Source organism: Manacus vitellinus, unplaced genomic scaffold (genome assembly GCF_001715985.3).
Source record: "Manacus vitellinus isolate BGI_N305 unplaced genomic scaffold, ASM171598v3 scaffold_5_pilon, whole genome shotgun sequence".
Lineage (NCBI taxonomy): Eukaryota > Metazoa > Chordata > Aves > Passeriformes > Pipridae > Manacus > Manacus vitellinus.
In genome coordinates, this window is record NW_021940682.1 from 25,512,667 (window position 1) to 25,530,646 (window position 17,980).

Genomic DNA, 17,980 nt, shown 5'->3' on the forward strand with positions numbered 1-17,980 from the left:
TATTTGGTTATGTTTATGGTTCCTAGAATTCCTGGTCCTCACTATTTAATATTGTTCCTAGTCAGATAAGAAAAAATAATTAGCTTGCCTTAGCTAACTATTTTCAAATTAAATTCCAGTTTCTTAAAATTGGATGGCTGCCTAAAAGATTTTTTAGTTCTGTGCTTCTCTCAAAATCTATTTTGTGCAAATAATGTTTTCTCTGTTCTTCTATTCTTAGATGTATGAAACCATAATAAATGGATGCAATATAAGAATGCATAAATAGTAACAAGTTAAAAGGGCATCTTAAATTAAAAAAAATCCAAACCCCACAAAAATAAAGCAAAAAAACCACAAAAAAACCTCTGTTTAAATTTGTTATTGATATGTTGATTCACATACTGTGGCTATCTCATCATTATGCTCTTTTCTATGAACCGGTGTCTCCAGAGAGATTAAATTTGTCTTATTTTTCAGTATAGCCTAACTAGGAAAGGAACTGGGGGAAAAGAGGTGTGATGTTGTTGAGACACACAGAAACACTGAGTTCCTGACACAAGGTTGTCTTTACAATATTTCTCTTATACTAACTATTTAAGCAGGAGTATTTCCCTTTTTGTTGTTTTTTTTTATTTGTTCTTGTGTATTTTTATGAAAAGTGGCACTTTCTGTGAAAGAAACGAATATATTTTCTATCTAGTTCTTACAATGTATGGGGAATTATCTATCACATGATATTATCTGAATGACTATGTGAAGACATGCCCAATCCATCTCAATGCAAGATTTATTTAGAATACTAAAGGTAGCTCAAGGAATGATCCTGAGACTAATTATGAAAGAAAAACAGGTATTGAGGAAGAGAAATGTGAAAAAAAATTCCTAGGAAATACCCAAAGAGGCGTCACAAGGACTATTGGATACAATGATAGTGAAGTTAACCAGGAAACTTTATTATGTATAATAATGCTCTTGACAAAGGTCACTAAGGGAAATTTGAAGATCATAAACCCTTTGTTAGTCAGCACATACCTAGCACATGGATATGCTTTGAGAACAGAAGTTTAAAAAAAAGAATAAAAAATATTTTGATATATCCAAAAACTGTAAATATTAGTTAGAGCAATACAAAGCAACAAGAGAACTGGAAGCAGAACATAATTGTAGAAAATTTTAAATTATGGAGTTTCAGATTTTAATTAATTAAATTTTTTCTTTTTTTTTTTTTAATACACACCTCCAAGCTAGGAAGGCAATAAAAGGCAAAAAGTACCTAAGCAGTTACCTCCAGGAGGTAACAGAAAATGAAAAAAAACAATATGTAACACATAGGTCACAGGGATTCAAGTTAGGTGTATACGAAAACATCCCTTTAATAATTGACAATATACATGAAAGGAGTAGAAATAAAAATGGTTTGAGCACAAGCTAGGGAGTTTACATATATTTTTCATACAAGTATTAAGTAATAAAATGCCCCATTATTTTAGTAGTGCAAACATCTTTCTTTGAAAACAGCACGAATCAAGTTTGCTTTATCAGGTATGACCATTAAACATTTAAAATCTGCGGTATTTTAATTATTCTGTCATTCTTATTCTGTTCCTTGACCAGATAGATAAAATATTATTAACAGCTGAGGACGTACATGTTGTAAATTTCTTGGACAGAATGAGCAATTGAATAAAACATACACATAGAACCATAAAGATTAAATTGTTTAATCTTCATTTCCTTTGCTGTGTAGGCAAAAGATTGTGCTTAATTCTTCTTTCAGCACAGCCAAAATAATTTTATATGGATGTGCTGTTCTCACTGAGAAGGGTGTGGTCTGACATTTTATGTCTTAACTACCTCTATACCAGGGCTCTGGCAACAAACTTTGGGAACCCAGCTCCTCCTTATATCCCATCATATATGAAATATGCAGAGTTCATTGCAATTACCTCTCTGTCTGTCATCACTTCAGCCTGTGCTGAAAAATAATGAGTTGCACAGCCCTCATGATGAGGACAAAATCAATCCGTGGCTCATTTAAGTGCCTATCTAACAATATGCTCTGAACTCATTCCAGCAGAGGAACTACTTTGGAGCTAAACATTGGAACTGTCCAGCTGAATCCAATGAGACATCCCTCTCATCCTTAGGCTAAACAGTTGTAATTGCTAGACCTACTTATTTTGTTGGATCAGTGACAGCATGCTCAGCATTTTGCAATATCAAGATTTGGTCCAGGAAATTTTAGAACTCAATCTTGTAGTTTGTTTTCTTTTACAGTTTTCTAGTAAAATTCCAGGAAGTAGTCCAAACTTCATGTGAGCAAATAGATACAGTCAAATTTTCCTCAACACGACTGAAACTGGGAGCAGGAACCTTTCTAAAGAAGATTAATTTCTACATTTTAACAAGGGTTTACATAAAACATTGATTTTTATATCTTTAATTCACCTAGGAAAGTGTATGCACATGTTATATCCAGTGCCATGTGTGATAATTTTATCTTTCAGTCAAAAAGGAAAATATATCAAAAGTAGCAAAGTGATGTCAAAATTAATCCAGTTTTGAACATAACATCTCTTGTCTTGCCTGACAGCTTTATAAACATAAACAAAGATTCAGGAGAACAAAAGCCTTTGCTCAAAGCAAATCATATAATACTGAACATGGAGAAAGTGGTTTGAGCAACCATGGGAAGCATCTGGTCTTTGTGAACTTAAAATTGCATGGAAAACACATCTGTCCAAAAATTAGAGTGCTGGCAGCTGTTGTGGCCAGCTGTTACTTTGTCCATTTAGCAAAGAAAAAAAGAAGGCTATTACTTTTAATTAACCATTCCTTACTCCCACTTCATTTTCTCAGTGCAGAGGTATCACTATAGTAACTCAATCATGTTAAGAATACTTTACTGTAAATAAATTCCAGCATGAAATACATATTATATCCAAGTTAGTTCAATCCTTCACTGAACATTAGTTTGATAGAAAAAAATTAATTGATCAGGGTACTAATTAGGTAGCATACACTGTAAATTCAATTAAAAGGGCTGCAGAGATTAGATTTCATGTTCTTTGTAACAGGCCTGTTCACAGGTTTCCTCATCTGAGCCATGGGAAACACTTCCTGTGACTTGATAAGGAAACTAAGTGACACAGTTTTTGAGAGTTTTTTATGGTTTTTTTTTCAACTGATCTGGCAACTACATGGTAAACATCATATAGAACATAATTTCCTTTTTAGTAAGATGATAATAGTTTTGGCATTATTTTCTATTGGTTGATCAATACTGAATTGTAATTAGTGACCACTCTATGACTTTATTGTCATATATATAAAACTGGAGGCTTTTTCAGCCTACTCTATTATTTCTTCATATATCTAAGTAGAACAAAAAATGTTTTCTTTGGTAGGTTTTTTTAAATTATCATTACTTCTTGTAAGGCAATGTTTCCTTTCATAACCTTCATTGTCTTCAGCATCAATTCACTAGTGATCTAAACCACTAGGAATATCCAAACAAGAAGACTGAAAGAAAATCCACATGGAAGGTGACTTTACAGAAAGACACGAGTGAGTCAGATTACCAATGTTTTAAAATTCTCCTTGAATCTTAGTTGCTTTCCTTAAAGCAAAATCAATTAACCTGCTGTGTGAGTTTGGTTTTACCTTATGAAAAAATGTGTTGCACATTTGTGTTTACGTGAAATTAAATACAGACAGGAAAAATTTAAATATTTTATCTTTGCCTAAGACATACCTCAAGTGTCTCCAGCTTTTGTTTGGTCCAGCTCAGAACAAGTTCTTATCAGGATGAAGTTCTATAACTTCATTTATTTAATACCTAAATATTTAGATGCTAGCATGCAGATTTTGTCCTCCTTCAAAAAAAAAAGAAGAAAAAATAATTTGATTTCTAGCTAAATGTATTGTTGTGGAATTATAGAAATTAAAATGATGGGTTCATTATACTCATTATTTAATCTTAGAAGAAGCACAATATGGCATGTAATACAAAATGAGGATTTTACCAAAAAAAAAATTTTATTGTCTCATTTTCTGTTGATATTTTATTTAAAAAATTTTCTTTTTTGAAACCAAGATAATTGGAAATTTATTTAAGTAAATTGAATTTAAAAATAATGTGCTTCTTGTGCTTTCTATGCTTCATATATGGCCCCGTGATTTAGAGAGATATATTTGGGGAGCATTTCAAACTTTGTAGTATATATATATTGTCTATAAAATTTTAAAAGAATGTTAATATGCTTTCTATTTCATTATAATAGCTCTCAATTACTCTAATAATTTTCATTCTGTAAAATTGTTCATTGTTTATAATGAATTTACACAAGGCCCACACTGCTAAAGCTGATCCTATTTTTTCAATCATGTATGGTGTGAAAAGAATGGTCTATTTTTTTATTTGGAGTGTGATTTGCTAAAATGGAGTAGTCAGTGAAACCAAAAAATGCTGGAAAAATTTTTAACAAGACACTGACAACAACTAATTAAAAAACCAAAATGGAAACAAAAAGGTTTACATACTCTATGCAAAAGTGTTTGGAAAACTTATTCATTCTCCATGTAATTATCCAGTAGCATTTTTAGTGAAAGGTTAATTTTATAAAATTGAAATCTGTAAGTTTCTCTGATAGGCAAACTTTTTGAAGTTGTAAAGGCTTGTTTTCTTGCAAATACTTGTTTCATGTGTCTTACTATGCAGTAAAATTGATTAACCTTTTCTAATTACATGGACAGCACATACCAAATAAAATTCACTTATTTTTCTCAGTAGTATTGATTTTGAGTTTCCACCTTCCCACTTATGGCTCCTTTTTTGTAATTATGCTTATAAAAATATGAGGTATTTTTAATCATAATTGCAGAAACCGCAGCTCTGTAGAACTATATGCACTTTTTCCATTTTGTTTTCTCCTATATTAAAATTCCTTAGGGAAAAAAAAGTGAAGTTGAACTAGACAACATTTAAAAACTAACTAAAATATCTTCTGGAAAACTATGATATTTGCTATTTACTTTCTTACACCAAAACAAGTTGAATTCATCATATACTCTTTGGCTTTTTGACTTGATTACATAAGCTGATCTGTACAGAGATGCTCTTCCACCTCTTCTACTTCCTTCCTTGTGCTTGAGTAGTTTATATAGTAAAATGGAGATGAGGGCCCTCTCTAAAAGGCCACAAGTTTTACAGTTGGCAACGGTAATATAATGTACAATTGAAAACACTGTCCACCTCAGTAGTCCTATGCAGAGACAGATTTTTTTTCCTCAAGTGCTTGATTAGCAAAATTTTTGTATTCTCTACAGCTATAGGCATGTTGTACATTTTTGTCTTACTGCCTAAAGGTGTCTAAAAAAATAATTGTCTACTGAGATGTGCCATAATGGAGCCTCCAGTTCAGACCTTGCTCTGCATGGTAGTAGTTTTCTTTTGGTTGAAATAGCAGTGGACTGATATACGTGCTGGACAGTAATGAATCAATTTCCAAAGACAAAATGATTAGTGGTCAGAGAAGGATTTTTGTGTTCTCAACAACACTGTGCTAACTCAAGTCTATACATTTTCCACCAATGAAATATTTGCTATTAAAAATGAGACATTAACTGTCTCAAAGGCTCAAGTATTTTTGACAATCTGCCTCATTCTCTCTGGATTAAGCAAACATGGATGCATACCTACTCACTTTCATTAAGATGTAGATTCCAACAGAATGGCAAAGGAAAGAAGATAAGTCATGGCAAATCTGTCAGCGAGGTGGCTTTGAAATTTTCGGTATGTGGTTTGCTGATACAGATAAAGAATGTCATCATTAGATTGCTATTGTTTGTACTTTCATTATTCATACTAACTTCATGCATTACCTCTGATCTATTAGATCATAAATGTGACTCTAATTATTTTAATTTCTTGGTGTATGAAGTAAAATGTTCAATGTATTCATCAACAGAAGAAAATTGATATTAACTAAAAGACTAGGTATGAGGTCAGATCTAAAGAATATTCCTTTGAGAAGCTCTGGCTTATTCAACAAATCTCAAACATTTCTAAGACTGGAGTACACTTTAGGAGGAAATCATTTTGAGATTGATAAAATTCAGATTACTATTTTCAGATTATATTTCTTAAATACTATACTTCATTTTTTTGTTTTGTGTCTCACATGAAAGCAAATAAATTTTATCAAATATTTTATTGAGTATACTCTAGATTATGTTGCCTTTTATTTTATATTATCAAGTATGTTGATGTTTAGTGTAAATCTAGCGTGGACAGTATTCCTGTATATAAATGGGGATTCAGATGTCTTCTCTGACATTATAATAACAAGAAAACAGAAACACTGTCCTAGATCAGAAAAGCTTTAGATCTGTTTGCAGTTTGAAAAAAATCTAATTCTCTGAATTAGGTTCAAAGGAAGCGTATTAGTTTTCAACTAATATGAGCAGACATTTTTACAGTTGTAGATTTACTTTAACTACAAGAAGGGAAGTAATTTATTTACTTGTGCAGCACCACAGGTCTGATCCAGATGTAGGAGACCTGGAAGTAAACATCCACAAAAGTACTCATAATTTCTTTTAGACTTACATTAATAAAAATAATTAAATAAATATTCTAATGCAATCAAATTTCTTATGATGGAATAAGCTTTTTGGACTGTGAGATCATTCTAAATAGATAAACAGCAAGGTATATGATGAAAGAGACAACCTGTTCATTAAATCTACCAGCCATTCCTTAGGTTGACTTTTTTGTTTTTTGCTTTATAACAAATATATCAGGATAATTGCCCAATCATAATGGAAGAATTTATTGATGCCAAATATCACTGATGATGGGGATGATCAGAAAAAGTACAAGTAACATGGACACCTTCTTCCTGAGTCCAATGTAGTGGTTTCTCTAATGGTTTTTTTCTGTAACTAATATACTGGTTTGGTTGGTCATTGTTTCATTGAGGCTGCTTATAATGTTTAGCACCAAGACAGGATTTGGGCCAAAGCCATTAGTATCAGACCCTGGGCAGAAGAAGGCATACTACAGACTTAGAGGGGAGCCTTATTTGGTTACAAAAACTCAATCTAAGTGCCTCAAGCAATATGTAGACAGTTGTTCAGAAATATAATGATCTTGCAGCTCTATCTTAATAGCAGGAAAATTATTTTCATGGCAGGAAATCATGTACTTATCTAGATAGATATATCTGCAGAAAGTATGGATACATACTTATTTCAGCATGTGTTTCCATAATGTTTATGGGTTTAAAATATTTTGTCTACATACATTTTTCATAATGGCAGTGACATTTCCAATGGAAAATTTTCACATTTTTTCTATCGCATTAAAATTGCTCCATCTACTTGGTTTTGCCCTGATCACTTAACTCTTTCTTGGAATGAATCGGGAACTAGGACAAGTCTGTGATGTTTTGCAGGGTGAATGAATTGAAATGTATGAGTGTGTGTCAAAGTATTAAAGTATTCTCTGATCTCAGTATCCAGTATTCTCTGACCTCAGTGTCAGAGAACAATCCCAAAAGGTTTTTATTGTGCTGAAACAGGTGTGAGCCTGTACAGTGAACCATATTTTTCATGTCTACTCTCAGCTTTAACATTATGGCATTATGTGCTCATATTCTGCACTCTATACTATGCTGTATACTTTTCTACTTAAAAAAATACAGCCTTAGGTGTAACAAATACAATGTTTTGTCAGTTTATCAAAAAATCTTGACAGTAGTAGTTATTCCTAGTTTTCCTTAAATGATGACACACTGCTACCTACATCTTGCCTTCATAGCTTCTACAGTTGCTACAGAGTTGACTATAGCAGTCACTCTGGGGGAAATCATTGTGTAAAGGGAACATATAGGCACTCAGTTCACACTCTTCTGAAAGAAGTACTCTAATACCCCCTTTCTCCCTCACCTCCCATTACCCCACCAAGTCATAGAAGATGGAAGACTATATTGTTTCTTCCACAATAGCTACTAGGTCCAATTACATCTTGCAATTGGGCATTTCAAGTTGTTTCACCCTATTAAGATTTGTAATGGCTTTGGCAGACCAATGTGGTCTTGGCAAAGCATGCATGATGCCTTCATAAAGTCCAGCATGTGTTTATCAGTTATTTGGCTACTTAGCATTAATCTGATAATATGTCTGGTAGGGAATCTATTTGAGGTTAACTTTATTTAATCATCCTGCCTATTTATTAGTGACCACTTTTCCAGCTAATGTTAGTTTCAGGTTCGTCTTCACATGCAATCTAAAAGAAACTTAGGAAACACACACAAGCTACTTCAGTTCTTGTTCCTTTTTTTAGATGACTGCTTTGCCACAAAGTGGAGGGAATAAATAAAAAATTGCACATTGCAATTTTTTTTGTTTTCAAACATGTAAATTAGAAATTAAAATATTGAGAAGTTTTATTAACAAAATAGTAGTGCAATATCATTCATCAGGAATATAACATTGAACCTTGTGCTCATCTGTGTCAGGGGACTTTAATCTAGGAACACTTGTACATTTAGCTCATATGCACAGGCATATAGAAAGACCCAGTCAATCAAAAACCTCTCCTGAGAAGCAGGATAAAGATCTCAAAATTTGTTACATGCTGATAGCTTTTCTGGACTGCTTCAGGCAAGCAACTATGAGAAATTTTTGAAGATAGGTAGATAAGTGTATCTTCCATTTTATATGTGGTAATATGCCTTAGATCTTTCCTCACATTTGTTCTCTGAGGTCATCAGTGATGCCTATATTTTGGAGAACAGGTTTTAATTCCTCAAGTACTTTAACAATATTTTTCAGGCATGAAACTGAAGGTTCTCCTGGTCAACCTCTAAGTGTGATGAATGATAATAAGGCTTTATGAGTCTGTTTATGGATGTATAGGGTTTGATTGAGATGCAGTTAATTTTCCCCACAGCATCCATCATAGTGCTGTGCTTTCTGTTGGTGATAGAAGGGTATTGCTAACACACAAGTGTTTGGCTACTCTTAAGCAGTGCTGGCACAGCACCAAGGTTGTCTCTCCGGCATTCCCTCCTCACCATTGGGCTAGGGGTGGGCAAGATCTTGGGAGGGCACACAGCCAGGACAACTGACCAAGTGGATATTCCATACCACATGGCACCGTAATAATGAAAGCTAAAAGAGAGGGTGTGAGTGTGTAAGTAATGTGTATTCATTATTATGACATTTGTCTTCAGGAGCAAGATCTATGCATGCTGTGCTTTCCAGGAGTTGGCTGGATATGACCTGCTGACGAGAAGTAGAGAATATTTTTTTTCCTTGTTTCCAGACAAGGTCTTTGCTTTTGATTTATTAAACTGCTCTCATCCTGTACCATGATGGTTTTTCCCATCTTATTTTGTCCTCATCCTGTCCTGCTTTGTGATAATGTGGCTTGGTGGGCACCTAGTGGTCAGCCAAGGTCAACCCACCACAGTGGAGTAGAGTGTCAAAATTAGATAATGCTTGGTGTTTTAACCTTTCTTTGGAACAGACAAAGGAGAAGTTTTTTGTCAAAAAACTTGAGGTTGAAATAGATGAACAAAAGCAGATTCCTGGAAAAAGGAAGCTTGCCTCATTTATAAGGTTGAATGGGGTAGATATTGGGTGTTCCTGAATGGATTCTATGATATAGCTTTGGATTACATGGTTTTCATGCAAAAAAGGAAGGACTGTGGAGCAGTACGGAGGTTAACTGGTATGGAGGTAAACCAGATTGAACCACTAGGTCTTTAGTCTAGGAAATGTTATTCTTTTCTTTTTTAAAAATTGCACGTACAAGCAAAAACTTTTCATCGAGTTTGCAGCTTGTAGTAGTAAAGACACACACAAAGATTATTTCCACCATCAATGGTCTTAGTGAATAATAATTTGGCAAGTAAAATAACATAAAACCTTGAATGAAAATGCCAGTTGTTATTTTCTACCAGATTATTACTGGCGATATTCTATTACCATACTTATTTCTGGATAGTTTATAAAAAATTTTGAAGGTAAATGATCAAATATTTCTTACTGAGAAATGATTCTTGAACAAGGGAAAGAATTTATTGTTATCTCTTTTACTAATAAAGATATGCAGAAAACATAAAAACAGATGTCAATTCATATATTTCTCTAGCTATTTCCAGTTAGTTAATGGCAGAGGGGGACAGACAGAAATGCTCACAAATCAATATGATTGGCAAAAATGTCCACTTTATTAGAGGAAAGACAGCTTATATGCTGCCTGTGACACGGAGACATGATTCTTCCCCAGGTTACATTGGATACATAAGGAAAACACACTGAGCTGTAAAGTACCAATTGGACCACAGTAGGTGTCCATAAAACTTGTTTTCCTGCCAAAAGAATTCCTCCTTCACCTTGGCACAAGGCCTGCAACCATATTAGTGGTGCAGTATTTTTACTGTCTGCACCCAGCCATGCCAAGGTAAAGGTCTCAGAAATGCAATAGAAATTGTTCACACAATTTCTGTCCTCCGACAGTTAGTGATGGCAAAAGTTTCCAAATCAATTTGAATTCTTTGTGGCAAACGGAGGCTAGAGGCTGAAATATGTTACTATTTCATGAATATAAACTTTACTGAAATTGAACATCTGGGGTTTCTTGAAAGTCCAATGGTTTTTTTATATAAATATTATTTCACTGGGGCAGTATTTTTTCTATGACAGCTTCCAAGATAAGATGAAAAACTTAATATAAAAATATTGATGAACCTCAATTTTCAAGAAGGTCAAGAAAGAGGACCCCAGAAACTACAGGCTTGTCAGTCACACATCAGTACCTGGTAAACTTATGGAGAATATAATTTTTGCTTTGGATGATATCATGAAGTTACATAAACTTACCATCTGAAATCAGAGCATTAACACATATGTACTTGGAAGCTTACCATAAATTTAACACTGACAAATTCCAAGTACCAATATGGCTTAAAAAAATATTTCAAGGTGGTTTACCTGTGGGCAATAGTCGAACTTCAGCACAGTCTTACTGATCTTTGTTGGTAGAGTTCTGATTAAACCTTTGCTACTAGTATAGACCAGTTGGGATTACAGCAATTTTGGAAGCCTTTTCGATGACTTAGTTGCAGAAGAAAGTGTCTGTTTCAGTAATCTCTCTTGGAGAGGATGATGGGACTTGAGTACAAGTCCTGTGAGGAGAGGCTGAGGGAGCTGGGGTTGTTCAACCTGGAGAAGAGGAGGCTCAGGGGAGACTTCATCACTCGCTACAACTCCCTGAAAGGAGGTTGTAGCCAGGTGGGAGTTGGTCTCTTCTCCCAGGCAGCTCTCAGTAAGACAAGAGGGCATGGTCTTAACCTGTGCCAGGGGAGGTTTAGGTTGGATATTAGGAAGCAATTTTTTACAGAGAGGGTAATAAGGCATTGGAATGGGCTGCCCAGGGAAGTGGTGGATTCTCCATCCCTGGAGGTTTTTAAGATAAGACTGGATGTGGCACTCAGTACCATGGTCTGGTGTTGGATCAAGGGTTGGACTTGATGATCTCAGAGGTCCCTTCCAACCTGGCTGATTCTATGATTCTATGATATTCTGCATTACTCCTCTTCCAACTTCTTTCCTGTACATTCAGTTTTTCTGAGTGTTGTGAAGAGAACAGGCTTCTCTGCCAGAGTGTGTTCATTTGGAAAGAAGTGAAACTTTTTGAGGGAATCTTCCAGTTGTCCCCACTTGCTTATGTGATTTGTGACACAGAGAATTCCCAGACTGCAGTGACTTGATTGTGGATGAAACTTAACAGAAAAATGCACTCCAATCCCTCATGGACATTCAGTACCTATAACGAGAATAAACTCTTAGATAATAATATGGCACCAGGTCCTTAGAAATGAAACTCCTGAATAACAGTATGACATCAGGTCCTTAGCAACAAATGTTATGCTTCCCAAACCACTCTTATGATAACTGTGCTGCATGTTAATGAAAATATAGTCAACGACATTTCAGAATCGAGGGGTGCAAAGTAAAACACCTTGTGTCATTGGCTCAACAAATTCTGATTATAAAGAATAACTAAAGTAATTAAAAGCTCAAAGTTCCATTTAAATCTGAGAGGAATGTGTTAACATTCCTTTATTCTCGTCTTTTAAAAGCTACAAGCCATGGCTACGTAATTACAGATGTACATACACTTTACTAAGCATGGACGTTGTGTTTTTTTTCAGCTGACACAGGTCACGACTGATGAAAAAATTTAGTGGACAAAAGTAAGCAAAATGTTCCAAAAAAGCCAACCCTTTTTCAATTATAGAAGTGATAATTCTCATCAGATATACTGTAACGATTTCTTATCAGTGATTTGTGCCTGATACCAAAGTTGTTAAATTAGATGGGAAATTCTCCAATGGCTTGTAATCAGTCTTGATCTGCAAGTCAGGTCATAAAGGTAATTGTAACTTGCTCTAAAGTCCAAAATCTTTTAGACATAGCATGCCTAGTCCTTATTTACCTCTGTAGACACAGAGGAAACCAGGAAAGGAGGATTGCATAAGTATTCTGAACATTTTGTTGCCAGATCTCATAATGAGTTTGAAAATAATGTGCAAGTTTCAAAGGCAACTGACTCTTTTGTCCTGTTTTTTGATTTGGCAGCAGGATTCCTTAAATGAATATAAAACTGTCCAGGAAAGAAAATACCTCTGGAAAAGAGAACTACTAATATATATAACACAGTTTCCTGTTATACACAAATCCACATAACAGAAAAGTGACAAAAATAAGGGGGGATATTATTTGGTTTGATGGTTTGTGCTGGTCTTTAAAGGATTTGCGATGACCACATAATCTACATAACCTAGATCTTATTTTGGTTTTGGCTTTAGGTGCTTTGCATGTTAAAGTATAAGTTTGACCCTGCAAACATCTCATGTGGTTGGTTTTAACTAGCTTCAAAATAATATTGAAATATTTCAGTGGTATATCTCAATGAACAATATCATCATCTTTCTTCCAATAATATTTCTAGATGACATGAGTATAATTTGAGTGTCTTTTACTAAACTAAAAGCCTATGTCAGTCTGAACTTTGTTCTTGTAGCAAACTGTTTTACTCAATTACAAGGCTCTGAATCTCTATAGCTTTCCCTAAGTATTTTATCTGATTGCTTTCCCTCTTTTCTAAACTGCAGATAGAAATAGTTCATGCTAAATTTACTCTCAGTTATCATGGTACATACAAAACCAGAACTTTTAGACTGTACCTATATTCACTTTGCTATAAAATACACATACAACAGACAAAATCGACTCTAGTCATTTCTCAGAGCAGAACCAAAGACAAGCATATAACAGTGATAAGCTGACTTGCAAAAAGAGTAGGGGGAAAATAAATTCAGTGTGAGCTTTAAGAGAAAAGGAAAGGTCATCTGATATGAAGCACTGTAAAAGGGAGAGCCAAATGAGAAAGATAATGTTTGCATGAATTACTAGAGGCACATCTGTAGTGTTTTTGGAACTTGAACAAAAGGTTGGATAAATATGAGGTTCTCTTAGGTTTATAAATTGTTCTGTCAAAAACTTCACTGCTGAAATGGGTATTGGATTTGGGATTAAGCAAGTTCCTACTTGTCCTAACGAAAGCTATATAAATTAGAAAAGACTTAACTAAAATTACGTAGTTTCTAGGGCTATTTTAAAGTCATATTTCATCTTACTTGATAAAATATTAGTCTTATAAGAAGGGAACACTGTCAATGAAAGTTGAGACATCTAAGCATGTAGGAATGAAACTGTTTTTTTATTTGGAGATGAAGATTTAAGCCAAGGGTGCATTTTGAAAAATGAAAAGTCATTAGAGGAGCCAAAAGTTAGAGCCAGTGGCTGGTTTTTGAAAATGATGAGATTATAGTTGCTTTCTATCTCTTCATTCTTACTGAGACAATCAAATCAGAAAAAATTTGTTTCACTGATGGTGCATTTGACTTCAGTGCCGTTTTCTTATGGGTAATTTAATATATTTTTGAATCACTGTAACACCTCTGAAGTACTCTCAGAAAATTGCCTTTTCTCCTTCTCAGAGAGTTCTAATTCACTTGTTCTAATTCAGTGTCAGATATTTATTATACTTTTGCAAGTATTATACTGCCTGCAAGGATTTGTACCTAGAAAGGTTTTTATGGCAAATTAGGTACAATTATAAGATGCAAACTTAATTTAGGAAAAATGTCTGAAAGGCTTAAGGAGCAACATTACCTGGGTGTTATTAATAAAAGACTATTTCACTATTCTCTTCCACTGCTGATCTTGTCCATTTACTTCATTTCAGAAAGCATTTTAATCCTTGCTCTTTTCTTTATATTCTCAGAGTGTTTTGGTCTCAAACTGTTTTCTTCATAAAAAGAGAAAAAGAGGAAAATTTATCAATAACACCTTTGTACTTGGCATTACACTTTCCTAAGAAAAGTAAAAAAAAAGTCCTGCTTTTATTTCGATTTTGTTTCATATTATTACACCAATGAAAACCATAACTGTAAAACAAAAAAAAAAAATCACCTTTCAGACAAGGGAACTTCTTAAGTGTTTACCATATAATTTGTTCTGACCCACTGTGATTTTTAAGTGATACAGTAGATAAAATAAGCAAAGTAAAATAACGTATATTTTCTTACTTTCACATTAAATTAGTATTAGGGTAGTAATAGAAGTTTTGTTTCTTTTCTTGTTTGCTTGCTGTTTTTAAATCAATGACCACTTAATAGGCATTTAAGATGAAATTTAATAAAATGGACTATTCTGTGTGGCTGCTGACTAGTAAATCCTTATTCCCTTAAGTTTGACAATGAGCTAATAATAGACATATGTTCTTTACATTTAAACATCACTCTATGTTATTGACATTCACTTTTAAATTTGAAGTTTTGATAATAATTGTTTATTCCAAAGTTAGATATGTCTTTGTTCCAATACTGAAATACATGCTATCTGTAATACCAAACAATGAAACCAATCATGTGCACGTAATCAAATCTGCCTGAAGATAAGATGCTCTTTTATGGCTAAGCCTTATTTTCATCTACGTTTCCATGTGAAAATTTTATTTAGCTGTATTTTTTATAAGACACCAGAGAGTTTCAAATGGAAAAGTTTGATATCAAGATGACTTCAGATGCCTATTTGCACAGCAAGAAGATACACAGAGGTTCAGCCCCACATATGATCTACAACTCTTATACATTTTCTGCACTAAACTATGCAGGAAATGAAAGATAATGTTTGGACAAAACCATGTCATCTATACTTGTCCCACGGCAGAGGGAAGAAGACTTTTCATATATCTAAAGGACTTTTGAGAAGTGATATATAATAGAATAGAAATTCCTGCATGTTCTTGTATAACATGAAATGAACACCACTTTGAGTCTTTTATAGAGTCAGTTTCTGTGTATATCTCATATTATCACAGACTACATTTTCATTAAGACTGCAGTCATCTGAAAGTTCCAAACTATCACCACATGGGCGCAGCTAACTAAAGGAATAGTATTATTTAGAAGCTGCATTAGCGTATCTTGTAGGTTTTTTATTTATTAATCTTTAGCATTAAGTGTAAAATATGTACAAATTAATTTCTCTAAAGTCACGTGACGGGCAATGAAGGTGTTGGCCAGAGTTTTCAGGTGAATCTGCCAAGATCTTTCTCATATAGGGTACCCTTCAAAACACATCTAGGATCTTCTAAATGCAAGAAAGATAGATTTTTTTTATTATAGAAACTAGATTACTGAAATTCTTTAAAATAAAAAAGTCCAAGTTACTAAAAGGAAAAAAACACTGTCCTATGCCTGTTGTTTCCTTATGGATGGATTTGTGTCTCTTAAAAGGTGTACCATATGTCAATTAAAAAAATTACTAACCTGCTTCTGAAATGTAAATGCTTTAGGGATATTGTGAACCAACCCTCAGATTCTATTGCTGTCATTGAAGTAAATTTATGTTCAGAAAATATGTATCAAGCAATATAATTTATATCTGAGATGCTGGGATAAATATTTTTGTTGAGAGAGAGCTGGTTTTAGTTATATTAGTGACCACAAATAAGCTCAAACTTTTTTTTTCTAAAGTGACTTCGTCGTTATCGTTCTCTGTCTCTCCACAGTAGGATGCTATGGAATGAAAAAGCAGTTTCAGCAGGTGCTTTTGCTTTGTCCTTTCAAATTAATTTCCTTCTGTACCAACTTGTGAAACTTAAGAATCTGATCGGAAAGGCAGCATCAGGTAATAGAAAGGTAACCTCAGAAAGGTAATGCTAATAACATACTGGTACCTCTTCATAACGAGTGCCTTTACAGTTAATATTAAGATGGAAAAATAAGGGGTTTTGCCAACCAGTTATTTACCACTCAGTAAATAATATATTGACTAATCAGTGGTCTCATTCTCAAAGCTCAGTAACCTTGGCACAACCTAGTGGATAACTGTTTTCTTTCAGATGCAATTTTTCAGTTTCATTCTTTTCTACAGAGAAGTTACTCTTTATTTTCCCTTGTGTTTTCATCAGTTGGAGGTAATTGTGTGCCTACATAATTCCTGAAATGGAATGTAGCCAAAGAGGGAGAACAACATGAACAGGCCTTGTCACTTCATGCCTTAGAAAGCCCCAGGACTCAAATATTAGGAAATCAAAATTCATGACTTTGGGTTGCATTTCTCAAACAAAGCTCATGAGCTTCATCTACAATCTGACAAAATAGTTGTCTATAATAAAAGGATTTATATCATTAGAGCTTTCAGCCCTGGCACACCTCAATGCTTCCTGTGTTTCTGGTGTTTACAGCTTTTTCTGTCATCTAAAGCAGATTTTATATAATTTTTGCAAATGTCAGATTAAAAAACAAAATCATGCTCATAGCAACCACTTCCTATCCTCGTGCAGTTTTAAAAGGACCTCATTAATATGTAGGTGGTTCTTGATGTGGCTCATACGAAGCCTTTTGATCTCTTAGAGCAACCAGTTCTTCTAGTGCTATTTCCCAGAGCTGTGGCATGTCCAATGGTAAGGACAAATCAGAGTGGCTAAAGAAAAATTATAATATACACAAGTCAAAGTTTTAAAATAAATACATTTTTTTAATTACAATTAAGTTCTATACTCTATCTGAGAAAAGGGAAATTGGTGGATTTTCATTTCAATTACTTAAAGTTAAGATACTTCTTGACCCTATGTTTCATTTTCTTGTTTTCTGATATCACCAAAAGAGAGAAACTGTAATTCTAACATACTTGAATAATATGATTTTGAATCACCACACTGTGTTTGCATTCTCAGGCTTACCCTAATGAGAATTTAGTTTAGTAGATGTTTCTTCTGCATACAGCTCTTATGTGACTATTGTGACTATTGTGACTATTGCCTAGAGTGAATTAGACTTACTTCACAATGCATTCTCAAAAGTTTACTTTATAAAAATCCGCTCTGTGAGTTACTTGAAGCTTTGCACGTATTTTGTTGTTTTTCTGCAGCTCATGAGTTAGATCACTTGATTAAAGAGTATGTTTATGCTTTTGAATGAAATCACTTAAAATCAGATCTTCTGTTGAACATTTGTGAGAGGTAAGGAGGTGAATTTAGTAGCTTATGCACTGCCCTACACTGACCCTACAATACTATCTCTTTAACCATATGTAATGTAAAGGCATTATATTTTCAGCTAATGACAGTGAGAAGCTGGTACCCAAAAATCCGTCATCAGCTACTTGCACCTTATTTGAGTACTTTTTAAGATTTAGGGAATAAGATGAAAAAGTAAAGGATGATACTAATATAATTGGAGTTCTCAGAAGCTTTTCTTCATAGTGTCTAAAAGTTGAACTCATAAAAAATTTATTTCAATCAGCTCAAAAAGCTTTTATTTTCAAAAAAAAAAATCTCATATAAGGGAGGTTGCAGTATAACACAGGAGACAGAAAAAACATAATTGCGAGTGATTTAGGGCATCAA